Source organism: Glossina fuscipes, unplaced genomic scaffold (genome assembly GCF_014805625.2).
Source record: "Glossina fuscipes isolate IAEA_lab_2018 unplaced genomic scaffold, Yale_Gfus_2 86, whole genome shotgun sequence".
In the NCBI taxonomy this organism is placed as follows: domain Eukaryota; kingdom Metazoa; phylum Arthropoda; class Insecta; order Diptera; family Glossinidae; genus Glossina; species Glossina fuscipes.
Window position 1 is genome coordinate 2188694 of NW_023998440.1, and position 16703 is coordinate 2205396.

The following is a 16703-nucleotide window of genomic DNA, read 5'->3' on the forward strand; positions in this document are numbered from 1 at the left end:
AATATTTTATTTATATATTTAGTAAAATAGTTGTAGATCCGAAGGTAATCCGGATGAACATCCTATTTAGTATAATTCCATAGAATCATTGCGTTAACGTACCTTTTATGCATAATTACTTTGCATAGAAACATAAATAGGTGGCGAAAACAAATTTAATTTATCATGCCACCTTTCCGTAAACATCTTGATGCACCTAATTGGCTGATGCTCAAATTGGTTACGATCTCTGTAACGTTCAGATTCTACTGCGGGTAAATTTTTTCCTGTGACACAAAACCCAGGCTGCGGCCCCTGTTTGCGTGGACTCGGTGATGACCTGAACGGATCGTAAGCAGGAAGGGAGAAAATTTCCCTCTCGCCTCCGTTCATTTAAACTTGAATAGGCAGACGCCTTAAATGACTTACCCAGCGTATATATTCTTTAAGCGATCTAATTTCTATTTTTGTCCAGGAACATTTTCTTGTTATAGTGGCCAAGCCTAATCATAAGGATTGATTTACTGTTATTTACTTTCATTATCATTTTACCTTCATGTATTCAAACGTTTTCAGTCTATATTCCTTCTTCTAAGGCAATTCCGCATTTTTTTTATAATAAAGTGCAAAAATTACATTTTGTTCCTATCTGTCATCAAACTTTTCAAGAAAATCCTTATATGACAAGGAGCCCAAAATGTGATCTAAAGTATTAAAATTTATATTTTCTTGCCATATATGCAAATAATAGATTCATGTACTCCAAACTTCATTTACATCACTTTTATATCAATCTACTATTATGGAATAATTTCCAGTATAAAATATTAAAACTTAGACCTTAGAAGGATTACGTGGAAATATATTTAAGAACTTTGCCCATACGATCCGAAATTTTTCACATCAATTTAACAATTTCCGAAATGATTCTAGTAAGTAATTTATCTCAAGAAATATCGGACAAAGTCATATAATAGTTTTGCATAGGTAAAGGTGAGATTGAACCCCCTTACAATATGGTACGCAGTATGCACTATGCAGTATGCATTGTGTTTCACCAAAATATCTCAACAATTACGGCCTGTAGGTTGGACAAAAGAAAACAAGACGGACAGACAGACATATAGAATCACTTTCTGTGATTCTGCATAGCTCGGTATAATAAAAGATGGCTCTATCGGACGTTCTTCAGGGTGTAGGGTAAGGAAATTATATTTGTCCTTGGGGTGAGGATTTGACAACCATTACTTAAAATTTTTGCAAGTTTCTTCCAAGTATTGTTGTTTAAAATTACTTTAAAAATGCTTGCTGAACGCGTCTTTATAGACTACTTAGTCCCATTTGTGAACTGAGCTACTGGACGATGCTAGTTCAGAACAGAGTATGCTATCGGCTTTTTGCTTATTTATTGATTTTTGTTTATTTAGTTATTTATTCATCTCTCTAGCTACAATTACACATACAGCAACACTCTCAACGCTAAAGACAGCGGTTCCATTTCGCAGCGAAGTACTCTGTACATGTGTGTATAAATTTGTTCAATATATTAAACCATTTGTCGTTCACTTTAAGCGACATTTTAAAGATAGTTTTTCCGCCTAAATATTTTTTCCAGCGATTGTTACTCCAACGGCCCACAAAAGACGTCGTCATTTCTGTTAAATGGGAAGATGTAACAGAAAAGACGTCGTCTCAGATAAAAGGTTTAATTACGTTTCATACAATGCGTACTTATGAGTTAAGCGCTCGAGCTTGCAATGTATAACTTATATATAAGCGATAGACGTTCAGTTAAAATTCAGGTTACACCGGCAAGTATTATATTTTGATACCCATCACCGAAGGATGGGAAGTATATATTCATTTTGCCAAAACGTTTCCAACGCTGAGAAGGAGACTTCAGACACCGCAGAGAGCCGCGCCCATTCCGTATTATAGAGCATAGAAATTTAGTTCTTTTCCTTTTTTCAGTGTTTCTTCGGATCGCGATGACGAGTATCAAAGATTCGTTCACAACCGAATATAATTTTTTAATTAGTCTTTTTGAAAGCAATTGTCGTAGTCATGAAATTATCTGAATCTGTCTCAAATAAATTCGGATAGCATTGTATCGTGTCTTTTAAAAAAACAGTCATTTTTGTAATATTGCATCGCAGACTGCAATGCGACCTGGCTTACACTGGGCCTTGGTTTTTGTATATAACGTAATTATATGCGTATGCAAGCTCAAACTTTGGCGGGAAACAGCGCCAAGTATGCCCTACAGGAATTGCAGTCGATAAATTGGGTTCATTAACTGCTCCCGCACCTGTTCTTACATTATTCTTTTTAATACCCACCATCGAAGAATGAAGGAGATTCGTTTTGCAAAAAGCTTCGCAACGTGCAGAGACCCCATAAAATATATATATTCTTTATTAGCATCAAATTCTAAATCGATTTAACCGTGTCCATTTGTCCATCAGTACATATTTGTTGTAAATCAAATCAAAGATTGCATATATGAATCGTGTTTTATTTCATGTTTAAGCTTTCCAGGACAATTCGTGTGGCTTCACCGGTCGTCCTCTTATATGTCTATTTATTTATCTATTATGAGATATTACTTTCACTCATTATCTTTTCATATAAATCGTGAATGTTTTATTTTCAGCAAATATTTAGTTTTATTATAATTGAATACAAACTTCGAAAATATTTAAATCAATCTTATTAGAAGAGTTCTTAAATAAAAGTTGGAAAGTTCTTAAATAAACTCCCACTATTAAAGTCTACATTTAAGCCAATCATTACATTCTTAATAAAAAAAAGTAAATGAAGCGAAAATGGCTTTTAAAGGCTTTGAATAACACAATCGTATAGAGGATCATTAAAGTACAACAATATTTCCAGTTTCAAAGTAGACAAATTTTTGCTTAGAATACTTTTAGGCTTAAAGTATTAACAAGTTTTTGCTTATAATCGAAATGTTTGCGAGAGGTTTCCATTAGTTTCCAACATTGATCTTCAGTCATCAACTAAAAGAAGAGTACATCTTGTTATTTTTTTTTTCTTCCACTTTTATGACGATATGCAGTCTAATAATAGATTGGTCTAAAAACGGAAAAGCGAACAGACATAGCTATATAGAGTTACAACAACATACTAAACGAAATTATATTTTTGTTTCTGGATATTGGACTTATAGTAGTGGGCGAAAGCTTTTGAAAATGGTTCGGATCGGACCACTTTTTCGACCAACGTATTATTTTCAAAAATTGTTGTATGCTTGCTGCCCTTCTATTTAAATTGTATCCATGCTGAGCGAAAACGATTAAAATTGATTATATCATATAAGAAAAGAAAGTGTTGCTTAGTGCAGCTGGGCAGTACAGAATTCACGAAAGCGTTCACAACATTTAAACTCAGGTTTTTACGAAAATATTCTAAAAAGTTAGAGCGTATGGCAAAAACAAATGCACGTGACAGCCATTTAGCTAACTTTATTTTTATATTTATCAAATTGCATTTTATACACAACATCTGTTTTTTTAAGAATTTTTCTGCTTTGTTTTCTCTAATTACTGATAAGTATAAATTTTCAATAATTTTCAGGAAATTTTTTATAGACATGTAAACACCTTTATACTGCGGATTACATATTAGTTTGCTTTAAATACCGTAACTTTTGCTGCAATCATCACAGTTTGCAATCGGCTTACAACAGCAAAGGACGTTAAAAATAAAAATTAAAAGTTTAAATTAAAAACAAAAAAAGCTAAAGTCGAAATGAAATTCACATTCAGCATTGTATTATTGACCGCCTTCGTGTTCTTGGTAAATTTTTAAGAAAGAATGTCTATGGAAGCAAACAATTTAAAACTGTATTTTAGGCTGGCACCCAAGTTATGGCTGAGGATGGCAAACAAGCTGATCCAGCGGTAGCTGAGCAAAAGACTGTTGAGCCTCCTCCAACTGAGACCAGTGACGTGGCCGCATCACCAGCAACCTTAGCCGAGTTTGCCGATGCTACTACCAACGCAACTGAACCACAAAAACCAAAAGAAGAAAAACCAGCCGATAACAGCACCAAAACAAGCCGTCGTTAAGTTTTTTCTCCAAAAAATTCCTTTTAATTTTTTATCATTTTCCCAAAGAGAAAGCATTCCAAAAATGAAAAAAAAAATAAAAAATAATGTGAATGAAAAACATTTTAGTTGATGGATTAGTATAAGGAGTTTTAACGGTGTACGAGCGGTGAACTAATAAGAACCACAAAAATTATTCAATCAGTTATTCTTTTCTCACTACAACATTCACTCAGCCAAATTAAATAAAACTTTTAAGATTAAAGGCTTAAACGGCGAGATTACAGAGAATAACATCGATTAGGAGCAACAACAAAGCTCACAAATGCCACCAAAGGAACCACAAAAGAAAACGTTGCATTATTAACCCTATTCCGGCCAATATACATAAAATATAATAAATAAATGTTTTGATTATTTCATATTGGTTTTTCGAAAAGTACATATCTTGCTTGGATATCTAAATAACTTTAAACTATAAGGAAGTTCCCTCCTAAAGAACTGACAGTCACATCGTGGTACATTTCGTTGTTAAAGCATACGATGCCATTAGGATCAAAAAGACATTTGGACTAAAATATAAAAGAAGTGAGAAGAGCACATTCGGCCTCGACCGAACCTTTTACACCCATTATCGTTATCCCAAAAAAAAATACTTAAAAAAGAAAGAAGTTATATTTCTGGTTTTTTCCATTTTTGTACAAATGCTGGAGCATCTCCCATAGAATATTAATGAAAATTTTTGCCGCTGCATCTGTTATGTTTTATAAACTACTAGCAAAATAAAAAATTATTTTTATTTTTGAAAATAAAGGTGGTCTCCGGTTAGCTTGCATTACAGGCGTATTCTTAGACCGTATTTTTACAACCAGGAGAATATTTGCCGCAAACAAACGGATGAACGGACAGAAGGGCATTTAGAATTTCATGCTGGCCAAGAATGTATCTTACGAAGTCTCGGAAACTGCCTTCTGGGCGTTGCAAACATTTTGACAAAATGAATATACCCCTCACCCTTCGATGCTGGTATTAATCTCAATGAAAATAAAGCTCAATGTGTCTATAAAAACTCGCACGTTTCTCTCTCAGCCGCATCCGAATTAGGCAAAAAACCTCCAACCAATTGTTGCGATTAGTTCAAAACTTCTTACATATGTGGTTGATGTAATGTCTATTAACAATTGGTCCCAAAGAGAGTAGGACCTTCTTCTACCCGTTTCTAATGGCCTTATAAGACGATTTACTTGTAGTAACCGAGGTTATCTTTATCAAATTTCTTATTTTTTCTATCGAAAATTAATTGTGTTCTAAGGTATTCGTTGTTTACTCTTTACCACATCTGGCACAGAAGGCACTGATTTTGTGCGGACATATGTAACACCCCTAGGATGAATACGCCTTTATTATACCGAGCGATTCAGGAAATGGTTCAAACCTTGTCTGACGATTTGACGTCTGTCCATGTATACCTTCGTTCAACCAACAGATTGGAATTTTTGAGATATTTTGATGAAATTTGGTAGATTTATGTGCCTTGACCCAAAGGCGGACGCTACTGCAAATGGTTCGGATCGGTCCACTTTTCGGCCATTCGTCATTGCAATCTTCAAAATTTATCGAAGTTGAGTAATAATATTTCGAAATTCTAAACTGGTAGGAAAAATTTGGTTCGGCTGGGGTAATTAATTCAACCTCCTCTCTTATAAATGTTCGTAGGAAAACTGAGACTTTGTATATATCATGATGAAAATTAGTTCATAATAACAAGTTGACAAAAAATCAACCTTGTCGAATTTGAACTACGTAGGCCTATATTTTGGATAGCACAATATATAAGGATTCTCAGGATATGCGATCTTTTATATGCAAAAAAGGCTAATTGTTAATGTTTTATAATAAAAATTTATTCACGGAAGCAATTTGACATAAAAATTGATTGGTCTAACCACATGGATGTACTTCTTGGGCTCCACTTCATTTAAGTTTGCTCATGAATAGTCAGCCTTTCAGGAAATGGTTTAAGTTTCAATATTTTACGTTGACATTTAGCAAACACTAACGATAGAAGATTTGGATCATATAGATCTATTTCGTAGACTCTACGTTATATAGGGGCTGTCATGAAAACAAGCCCTTACAAAGAGAGAAAGTCTATTCCTAGTTTAGTCAAATACCTAGTGTTTTATGACGAAAACTGAAAAATAAATAAATTTTTGGAAAATAATTTATATTTTCTAAATTTGGATCACGTGGTGTGATGTTTTGCGCATTCTCCAATATACGCGCTTTCGTGAAGACTATGTCTTTACATGTAATTTTTGGTGCATTATTACCAAAGCGAGTGAATAATCGCACTTGGCGAAGTGGTGCAGGCTATCTAAAGGTCGACTTTGCCCGACCATAACATCCTTACTCGTTTATAAATAATAGTCGCGACTATAGACGAAACTTATTATATAATCGGATTAACAGTAACTGGAAACTAATAAATCTGATTAAAAGCCCTAAGCGCACGATAGGAAATTGACCCAAAGTTCATTGCTATGCGTTCTTAATTCTGTTATATATTGTTAGTGATGTCTTGCGAGGAATTTTATCAATCATAGGTTAAAAGGTTGAGTCTACGGTGTTTGAGGGAAGCCGAAAAACGATGTACAGTGAGTCCCATTAATATTGAGTTCTTTTGCTCGTAAAAAAATATGCGCTTGTTAAACCTAGTCCATTATCCATTATCTTATTTTATATTATAACATTATACATTTTAATGTTATTAAAATTTAAAAAAAGCAAAATTATTCCAGTAGACAAGAAAATTAAATAACTTCAAGAACTCAAAAAACATATCGTCTTTTATATTGGAGTTATTTTTATCTACGAAAAAAACAGCACATTATTAAAAATTAATATTTGGTGAGGTATCCCTTTACCTTAACAACGCCATTTAAACATGTCGACATATTTTCATTTCATTGTCTCCCAGGAAAAAAAGTATGGTTTTCTGTGGCGGATTGTGATTGACGATAAGGAGTAAATCTACTATGACAGTCCCAAGTGCATAAATTCATGGATTAATTTAGCAAAGCCATCCACATAAACATCAAAGTGGAATATTCATGGTCACAAAGTTTTGTTGTACATGTGGTGGGATGAGTAAGGTGTAATGTGTTACGAGCCGCTAAACTCGAATGAAACTGTTGCTGCAGATGTCTAACGACACCTGTTGACTAAATTGAACGATCTTTTTGCAAAAAAACACCTGCAGGAGCTGTAAAGGATACACGGTTGCAGCTCGAATGGAAAGTTCTTCAGCACACAGCGTACTCGCCATAGACGTAGCGCTTTTTGATGCTGCGCGCGGTTTCCAAATAATGGAGAAAAGCGAAAATGGGTCGATGCTTGGATCGCTTTTCGAACCAATACCGTTCTTTCGATAAGACTGGAAAAATTTGGAGAAAATGATGTAAAATATTTTTATTTTACCAATAAATTCAAATGAAAATATGATCAAAATACATGCAAACACCTGAAAAAAATTATTTTCCGGCCAACCTAATAACTACTTTGACAGGTAAGTGGTGCTGGCATAGATTACATGCGTTTGGCTACACATCAAGGTAGGCATCAAGGTAGCAGTAGAAAAACAAACTTTTCTTTTAAGTGCCATTTCTACTAAGATCTTGTTCGCATTTATTGGAAGGGTTATCGGCAAAGTAGGCGTCTGCAGTAGCAATAGGCGACATTCTATTCTCATCTTGACTTGAATTCATTACTTTAACCCATTTTTATAAAGTCTCCCTTTCCAATGTTCATACAATTTGGTCATTCATCCATACGTAATGGATTTTTACCTATGAACTCTACGATTTATACGCTTGTTTCAATAGTTCACTGGTTAATGTTTCGTTTTCATGTTTTTGGTGTTTGGTGTTAGTTTACAAACTGCAGGAGTTGTCAAGGGTACACGCTTATTCTTTAAAGGCACCAAATTTTATACAAATACATGCAAAATTATTGAAAAATGTAAACACACGTATACGCTTACTCTCACAGGGTTGGCATTTTTACAAATTATTGAGTGCATATACGCTATTTTCTCTAAAGCGCCGAGTTTTTATACATGCGACATACACAAACAAAATATGAAAATGTGAAATAAGCCGGCACTGTTAGAAGATTATCATCATATAGAAGAATATTTGGAAAATTTACAAAAAAGCGTTAAAAAACTGGGATCAATAACCAAACAATTAACTAAAAAAATTGAGTTCGGGGAGAAACTCTGTAAACCGGGAGAAGCTGATCGCAAGGATTTAAAGTAATTACAAAATTTTTATGCAACTTCGACTGTCTCGCTTTCGATTGTTTGCGAACATGATCTAAATTTTTATTTTCAAAACAAAGCTGGCTCTTGAAAACCATTCTTTGCGCCTCGATGCCACGTACGCTTCTAAAAATATCTCTATAAACAAGGCCTTAATAATTTTGATAAATCTCTAAAACTCAAACATTAAGCCATTTTTGCTTGGCTTCCGAATTTTTAGCAAGAAATATAGAAAACCGATGCGAAAATATTTAAAGTATATTATCTGTATTGAGTTTTTGCTTTCAATTGCATCGAGGGATGTTTTTTAGTGCTCTCTTGTAGCTTCTCATTGTATTAAAAAATCGTTGTTTATATAACTACTCAATAGCGTACATATAACCAAATCTTGCCTAGCTAGAAAAATTCCTATTCCATAAAGCATATAAGGCAAGTGTGGATAAATCACTTCGGGTAATTCATTAAATTATGAAAAGTATAACAATTACGTAAGGTTGAGTTTTCTTTTCCGGAAGATAAAGTTGCCGTTAAGGGTGGCATTGTTAGATTAAATTGAATAAATCAAATTCGTCTTCGGTTTTGCACAAGGGAGTGGTGTGATAATTTAAATTTGCCGCCCCCCTTAAGTAATCTAAAATTTTTGCGAATTTCTTCTTTCTTTTTCGCAACCATAACAGATGTTGTAAATAGCTGGTATGGTGCTAAATCATAATAGAAATTTTCTTTTGCAATAGTTTTTGGTAATGCCTATCAACCTTTTAATATGTTTGGCTTTAGTGTGCGATTTTGTCCAATTCAAACAACGTAATGTAATAATTATTTTTTTTTTTTTTTTGTTTTATCCATCCAAGCCATGAAGGCCAAAACGATATACGTGTACCGACTAGTATACTCAACAATTCATACATACCGATATATGTTAATTCATATGTGCAGCTAGTTATATACAGTACAAATCATGCCGCTCAACAATTACTAAATGCATAAAACAATTTAATTAATCTACAATTTTGAATAAATATTCCAAGTCCAGTACATCCGCCAAATCTATGCAATGCACAGCATTTAAGGTTTTACTAGAACCATATTTAGCCACGCCAGCCGTAGTCGAGTGCACTCCAAAGCTGCTTCCAACTTTTCCTTTAACTTCATTTTTAGCGTTAACTCCAGTTCGAAGTCACCCCAGTATATCCAATAGTAATCATGCGTGACTGCTCAAATAATACGTAAGTTTAAGATGAACGCGGAGATCATGAAGCAGACAGTTTCAGCAGCGAGTCACTCTCACCACAAACGGCTTCTCAAACCACAGTCTACAGATGTTTGGAATGTACACTTGAGGATTTCGAGGACAGCGCAAAAATCTAAATTTATCACATAACATAAAGGAAAGGCCAACATTATGAAACGTAATCAATTCATGTATTCCCTAACAGGACAACCCAGAAAACTTTGAACGTATAATGAGATATGGTCCCTGGCTTGATGTTACATACGGGGCTAGCATTATATATATATATATGTCGTAACCTATTTAGTGCAGCAAGAGCAGAGGTAGATTCAACCTCAAGGCTATAAACAATATGCGACATAAGAGGAGCATGAGCCAATTTTATCTAATGCGCGGAAATAGTTACATATTAGTATCGTAGATTATCCTTAGATTACTCCAAGCTCTACCAGATATTGTGTTCAGATGCTTACCAAACGAGAGATCCTCATCAATCATAACACCCAAATATTTATGATCCTAGATACACTCGATATCACTATCGCTAAAATTAAAACTAACCTCAGGGGCAAGATTGATAGCAAAAGTAAACGTAATTGCTTTACTCTCAGAAGCCATCTACACATCGCTCGTAGGCCTCATTCAAAGTACGATCAAAGTTGAACGATAAAAGCACCTCATCCCTGTGCAACCCCGCACACTCACAGTTGGCAGTCGTAGGTAAATGTGCCTAAAGCCCAGCAAACAAAATAATCGAACATCGTAAGAGCATTTTCTTATTCCTTTTATAAAACGGCAAAATGTGCGTATTGAAAACCCTAATGTGTAAGCAATGCTTCAGTCGTCTTGATAAGATAGAAAACTTAGGGGCTTCAATGTCTTATTCTTATTGTGTTCTTCGCAGTTAGAGGCTTTTTACCTAAAATAGTGACGAATCAATCTGCAAGCGTATACATACACATAAATTTACCTCAAATAATTGCAATCGCTTACGATCGGCTTAAGAAATTATTCGCTGTTAAAAATGCTAGGGTCAAGGACAGATCCGGAGGTCACAAAGCCTGATATGTAATTATAATGTCAGCAATTAAATTCCTTAACATATGGAGCTTCATGGTTATTCCACACATCTTCTGTAACCATAAGATTCACCTGAGTCCTAATTATCATTCACGACATGTGCTCTAAAGGTAAGCATGGAGTTCCTTTCAGAAAATCTTTCACATTTGGTCAAAAGAGAAGCAATCAAAAGGACACGACGAACTGCTAAAGGTGCAACGCAAACAAATTGCCAGATGTCCGCTATCGTGGCATCGATCTCCATTACAAGTATCAAAATATTTTAACTCAACGCAGCTTATAAAAATTTAAAAGTAAAAAGAAATTAAAATTAATAGAAATTTTTCAACTTATTTAGATAACAATTTTAACTTATATAAAAAATGATCAGCTTTCATCAATGAGAATTATTGATTTGAATCAAAGCTAAATAGAAGATTGTGTTGACGTATCTTTATGTAGATATAAACCAATATCAGGGTTGCCATGATCAATCATTTTGAGCAATTTCAAAAATGTTCGTGCACGAAGTTATCAAACCACACTATTTAATTTTGATAACATTTTGATTATATCATCAAAATATTTTCCATAATTTTGCTCTTTGTTAAAATGCATAATTAAATGGTTTGGTTGAACTTGTTATGGGAGGCAATTAAATGAAATTTTACCAGAGAGACGAGACACCTTAGTGATAATTTAATTTAAACGCCAGTTATTAATTACAAGGAAGTTAAGAGAGAAGTCAAAACGCTATTTTCGACTTAAAATGTGGTCACACTATTTACATAGAACATAAACACTTAATAAATTAGTCTAGAGAGAGTTTTTTTTTATTTCTATTTATTTATTAATTTTTTTGGCGCTTATATAACAATATTTATAGAAGAAGTGAGAGTGAGAAAAGTTAAAAATGTCAACAACAGTTGGTTAAATAACTTTTTTACTTTATAGTGACAGCACCATTAGTTTTAAAACTTAAATGTACAAAAATAAATAAATAAGAATTATTTACTAGCTGCTGTCGTATGCCTTCTGGGGACGGACGAAGAACAAGTAAGAAAACCATTAAGTTCGCTTAAAAAAGTTTTTTAGCGAAAAATTTTTATTGTTCTTGTTTTATCTTTTCCCTAAGATGTCATGAAACATACAAGACTCATTTTTGCTCATTTTCACAATTCCAGAAATCCGGTATTTTCTAAATATTTCGGACAGTGTTCATTTGCACGTCATCTTGCAGGAATTAACATAAAAAGCGGATATGAAATTAACAGGCACCGATTGAGCTTATAAGTGGCCAAGATCCGCCCGTAACCATGCCGGAAAAAGAACAATTAAGAAATTTATAATCGGTTGCGACAGAATCTTTTATACCCATCACCGTTGTTCTGTGCAAGATTGAAAAAAACATATATATTTCTTTCCATACTCCATAGTATTTGGTGGGCGTGACCGATATATTCTATTCATGTCGAACAATTCTGTGGAAATTTGTAGCGCGTATCTATTGTAGCTTATGAGCGACGAGCAAAAGACAGCGAAAGCAAAGATGTGACCAAAAAACTAACACCCGATAATAGATATTGATCTAGAATATTGTAAAAATATTTCGCACAATTCTCTAAATTTTAATGTAAAAATAATATCGATTAAACGTAAAGACAAATGCAAACACGATGGTGGGACAGGAAGGACCATTAAATACCCTACACTACTTCGCCTAATACAGCTATTTATATAATGGTTTTTCAAAATAAATTGAAAAATTGGTCCGATCCGGATTCTTTTCGATGGTGTTCGTCCGTGGGTCAAGAAGATATCGGTGTCTCGAATACTATGAGGTGTAGGTAGAACACAAGAACGGATCGACGGACAAACAGAAGGATAGATAAGCTTACGTATAATAAGCGGAGAGCCTATCACAAACCCCTCCGTTGTTGCATACCTTCGCCCAAGCGTAACGTTTTCTTGTATCATTAGTGGTGTAGGGTACAATTATATCGATTGGTGCTTACCCGCAATTAAGAGTCAAGTTTTTATATAGACTGATTTGACATAATCATTGTCTAGAGATCGCTGTCAGGACATATACATATAGCATTCTTTGCTTTTTACCTTTTAAGCTATCACATGGACACGAAATGTATGTTATCAATACAAAGTGAGTATATGTTTATTACGAGTACGTACTTAAGAAATCAATAACTTTTAGGTAGAAATTATTTGGATACATGACGATACATGGATTGCTCTGTTTCCTTAAACTATTACTTGTCCTTAGAAAAAATTAAAATTTTTTATTTATATTCAAAATGACTACATACCGAGTAGACTGTCTAGTTATGTCAACAGTAGTATTCGTTTATTCACTCAGTTGAAGTTATACTATGGCCAAGTGTTTGAATATGTAGGAGTAAAACTTTTAAAGGAATTGGAAAATATTGCATTTTCTTCCTTTAAAAACTGGGTCACACCGTCTTGTTCAGAAAAACCTTAGGCGCCCACTTATATACATGACTACTCTGTTGATTTTATACTGAATATGTCATGCATGAATTTATTTGACCAGTTGTTGATATTGTTGTTATTATGCTGCTGTCATTGTAAGAAGAAGAGTACATGTCATTTTTATACTTCAAGTATAATTGTTCAACAAGTACAATTCAACTGAAAAATATAAAATCTAGTTGTTAGTAGTTGTCGTTTAAAAGAAGACGAAAATTTCATAAGGTTTACCTCGAAATTATGACATTCGCTACTGGCACGATGACCTCTAATAACAAGTCTCTCAAAAACATTATTTTCAACATTACTTCTTAAACCGCTAGTGCCGTGACCTCATTTAAATTATTTTCAGCTTGGCAGTTTTCAGTGTATACTTTTAGTTGCCAAAATCAATTGAGCTGCGTGCCAAATAAATTTGGAAAAGCAACAAGTGTGCTCTGATAAAAGCAAATTAAAAAAATGAGTCACGCGGGTACAAGAAAATATATAACCTATTTAAGAGTTCTTCTTCGTCCTACCGCAAGCTGCTTGATAAAAGTATAATATGCATCGGTGCAGAATGCGCACGAAAAAATTGAGAAAAAGAAAAATGTTTGTACATCTTCTTTAAACAAATAAATAAATTGCATTGTTTTGTTAGAAGATAAATAAAAGAAAACAAAAAATTCTGAATACAACATTTTATCTTAGAGCGCTAAAGGAAAAAAGTGAAAAGTAGGTTTACGCCGAATCTTTAATAGCATTCTATCATTTTTTTTATATTTTACTTTGCCACATAAAGCAATACGGGAACTTGGCTTTTTAAACTCCACCGTTTAAAATTGAATTCAATTTACTTACGAGAAGGCCAGCCCATACTTAAAATGTGAAGATTAGAAATAGGCTTTGTAACATACATAAGTTGTTTAGTTACGGTATTCGATTGCCAAATAGAGTCAAAACACACTTGGCTAAGTCCAGCGCTTCATATATCGTTTGCACTGAATGTATCCCAGATCACATTTTTATAAAATTTGTAATGATTTGTGCTCTAAAAACTTATGTAAATTGAGGTTTAGGTTTTGGGAATTTTCGATCGAACCTTTCTTCTTTTTCCATCCGATTTGATTAATTTTTAAAGTTGGGCGGACATTAAGATTAAAAGAAATTTCAAAGGGAAGCTTAATTTTAAAAAAGGACCCTAAAAAGTCCAATACCATCGAACTATTTTTGTAATTTTCGAAGTCAGCCAGTGATAAGAGTTTTTTACATTTTTATATATGAATGAATTCTGCTGACTCTCATACAGACTAATGTCTCTAATGATTTTTAAAGTTTTGAAGAATCTTTTGAAGATATACAGATTTTCCAAAATTTTAAATCAAGGTTCTATTTAACTATTAATTTTACAATTGATTTTTAGAAATCATCTACAGGTGTTTCTGCTAAGTTTTTGTTACATTTTCAGGTCAGCTTATACACGTCTGATGTTCAACTATACTACAAGCCTCCCGAAGTAATTTCAATATTACGAACGAAAGGGAAGAATTGGTACGCTCTCACCTTTCAACAGTTGTTATGAAAACGATGTAGAAGACAAACTACATAACAATCATTAGTTAGCTTGTTAAAAAAAGCGACTTTAGGACATCTTTACGTTCGTTTCCCATTAATGTACAAAGAGATTTAACTTACGCATAAATGGTCCTTTGAGACTATACGTAAAATAAAAAAGCTGCTTTTCAAATATTTTTGTAGACTTTGTTTTAAATTTGGAAATGTTTAACAATAACAACAACAATAACAACATTAGTAAACAATTTGATTGGCTCAAATACGTATAGTATCTTGCCTCTTCTTAGACATACTTCGCGATACACGCTTGACGTTTGTCATTTTTTGTTTCCTCAGTTGTAAATTTATTATACGTGTTTTTCAGTTGGATTTCACTCCTCAGTTAACTAAAATAATTTCTATGTTTTGCTCGCATTTAAATTAATCCCAAGTGACTGTCTCTTATCACGGTTAATGCATTTCATTTGCGTTTTGTTATCCTGATACTTTTAAGGTCATAAAAAAGCCCACAAATAAACATCGCGAACACAGCTGGGGGGTTTGTCAAACAAACAAATCATTAAGTAAAAAGGATGACTGCACATACCACAAGACAGAAAAAAATGAAAACTTCAAGGATGCTACTACATAAACTTTCATTCAAAGAAAATATGCAAAGATTTAATCCAATGCGTCCACCTTCCATAATAAGACATCTCTTCATTAGGGATCGCGTTGATATAGTAAATCTATAATAAATAACTGCACAAATTGGATAAAAGAATTTCGAAAGTAACGCATTTTCGCCGCTGTTACGCCTTCTAAATTTAAAATTTCCATAACTTCTGTTTCTCTTTCGAGCAGAAAGCCAATCATCTTATTAAAATTAGGCTCGTAATTCACTTTGACATTAGTGCGGATTCTGGTTGAGTGCAATGTTGTCCAACATGTCAAACGACGCCGTTTGCCTCATCTACACAAACTATCAAGACTTTGACCAATCAATAGGAAGAGCCATGTGTTCTCTTAAACACAATATTTATAAATATTTTCATATTGCACAACTAACATTACATTTTTCATTTAACATCGGCTAATAATTCGTAAAAAAAATTACGAGACTTCCTTTCTTACCAAAAATCCACATTATTTGTAGATGGTAAAATTTCATATTTAAAAAATTTTTTTACGAGCTCCAGTGGTTTTCACAATGTCACTTATGTCACTTTTACAAAAAATAGAAATTTTTAAAACAATGCGTTGTTTAAATTTTGCTTTTTAATGGGAAAAAGCCAGCAGCAGCTTGAAAACAATTGTGACAATTTTCTGGCGAAAATCTTTCGATGGTTTGCAAATTATGAACGAACCTCTTATACATATAATAACATGTTTAAACATACATATATACGAGCGAGTCATTCATTTAGAAATTTATTTTGAGCTCATTCCTTTTTATTCAGTTTTATCGTTAACTGCTTGTACATAGAACATAATATTGCTTATGAATACAAAAGCTTACATTAATTTGCGAGTTTGCTGCCATTTGATAACAGTCCCGTATTGTCTAGTGGTTAGGATATCCGGCTCTCACCCGGAAGGCCCGGGTTCGATTCCCGGTACGGGAATGCCTAAGCGACATGGCATCCGCTTTTTTATTTCATTAGCAAAACCAACTATTTTTATTACGTATATTTATTTTTCATTTCAGCTACCAGAGTGCTTTAAATAATCTGGCATAGTTGTGTTACTTTTATTTTTTAATCGATATGTAACGATTTTTAAACCAATTTTGTCGCCCTAAGCTGCTTGAGATCGTCTTCAATCTCCTTACGTTCCTAAGCGTGACGGTGCTTCGTACGTGCTTCTTTTCTTGAAAAAAGTCCCACGGCCGACACAAACACCCGTATATGTTATCTCTAGCAAAAAATGCTTATTATCTTTGGAATGCAGCAAATGAACTGCAGTGGTTTTAGTAACGATAATGTTCTTATCTTCAAACTATGGAAAA

At 33.6% G+C, this 16703-nt stretch overlaps 1 non-coding gene across 1 annotated transcript; it reads left to right on the forward strand.

Moving 5' to 3' along the window:
- Positions 1–16248: 16248 nt before the first annotated feature.
- Trnae-cuc lies at positions 16249–16320 on the forward strand. Its single transcript has one exon. It is a non-coding gene; the product is annotated as a tRNA-Glu (tRNA).
- The last annotated feature ends 383 nt before the right edge of the window (positions 16321–16703 follow it).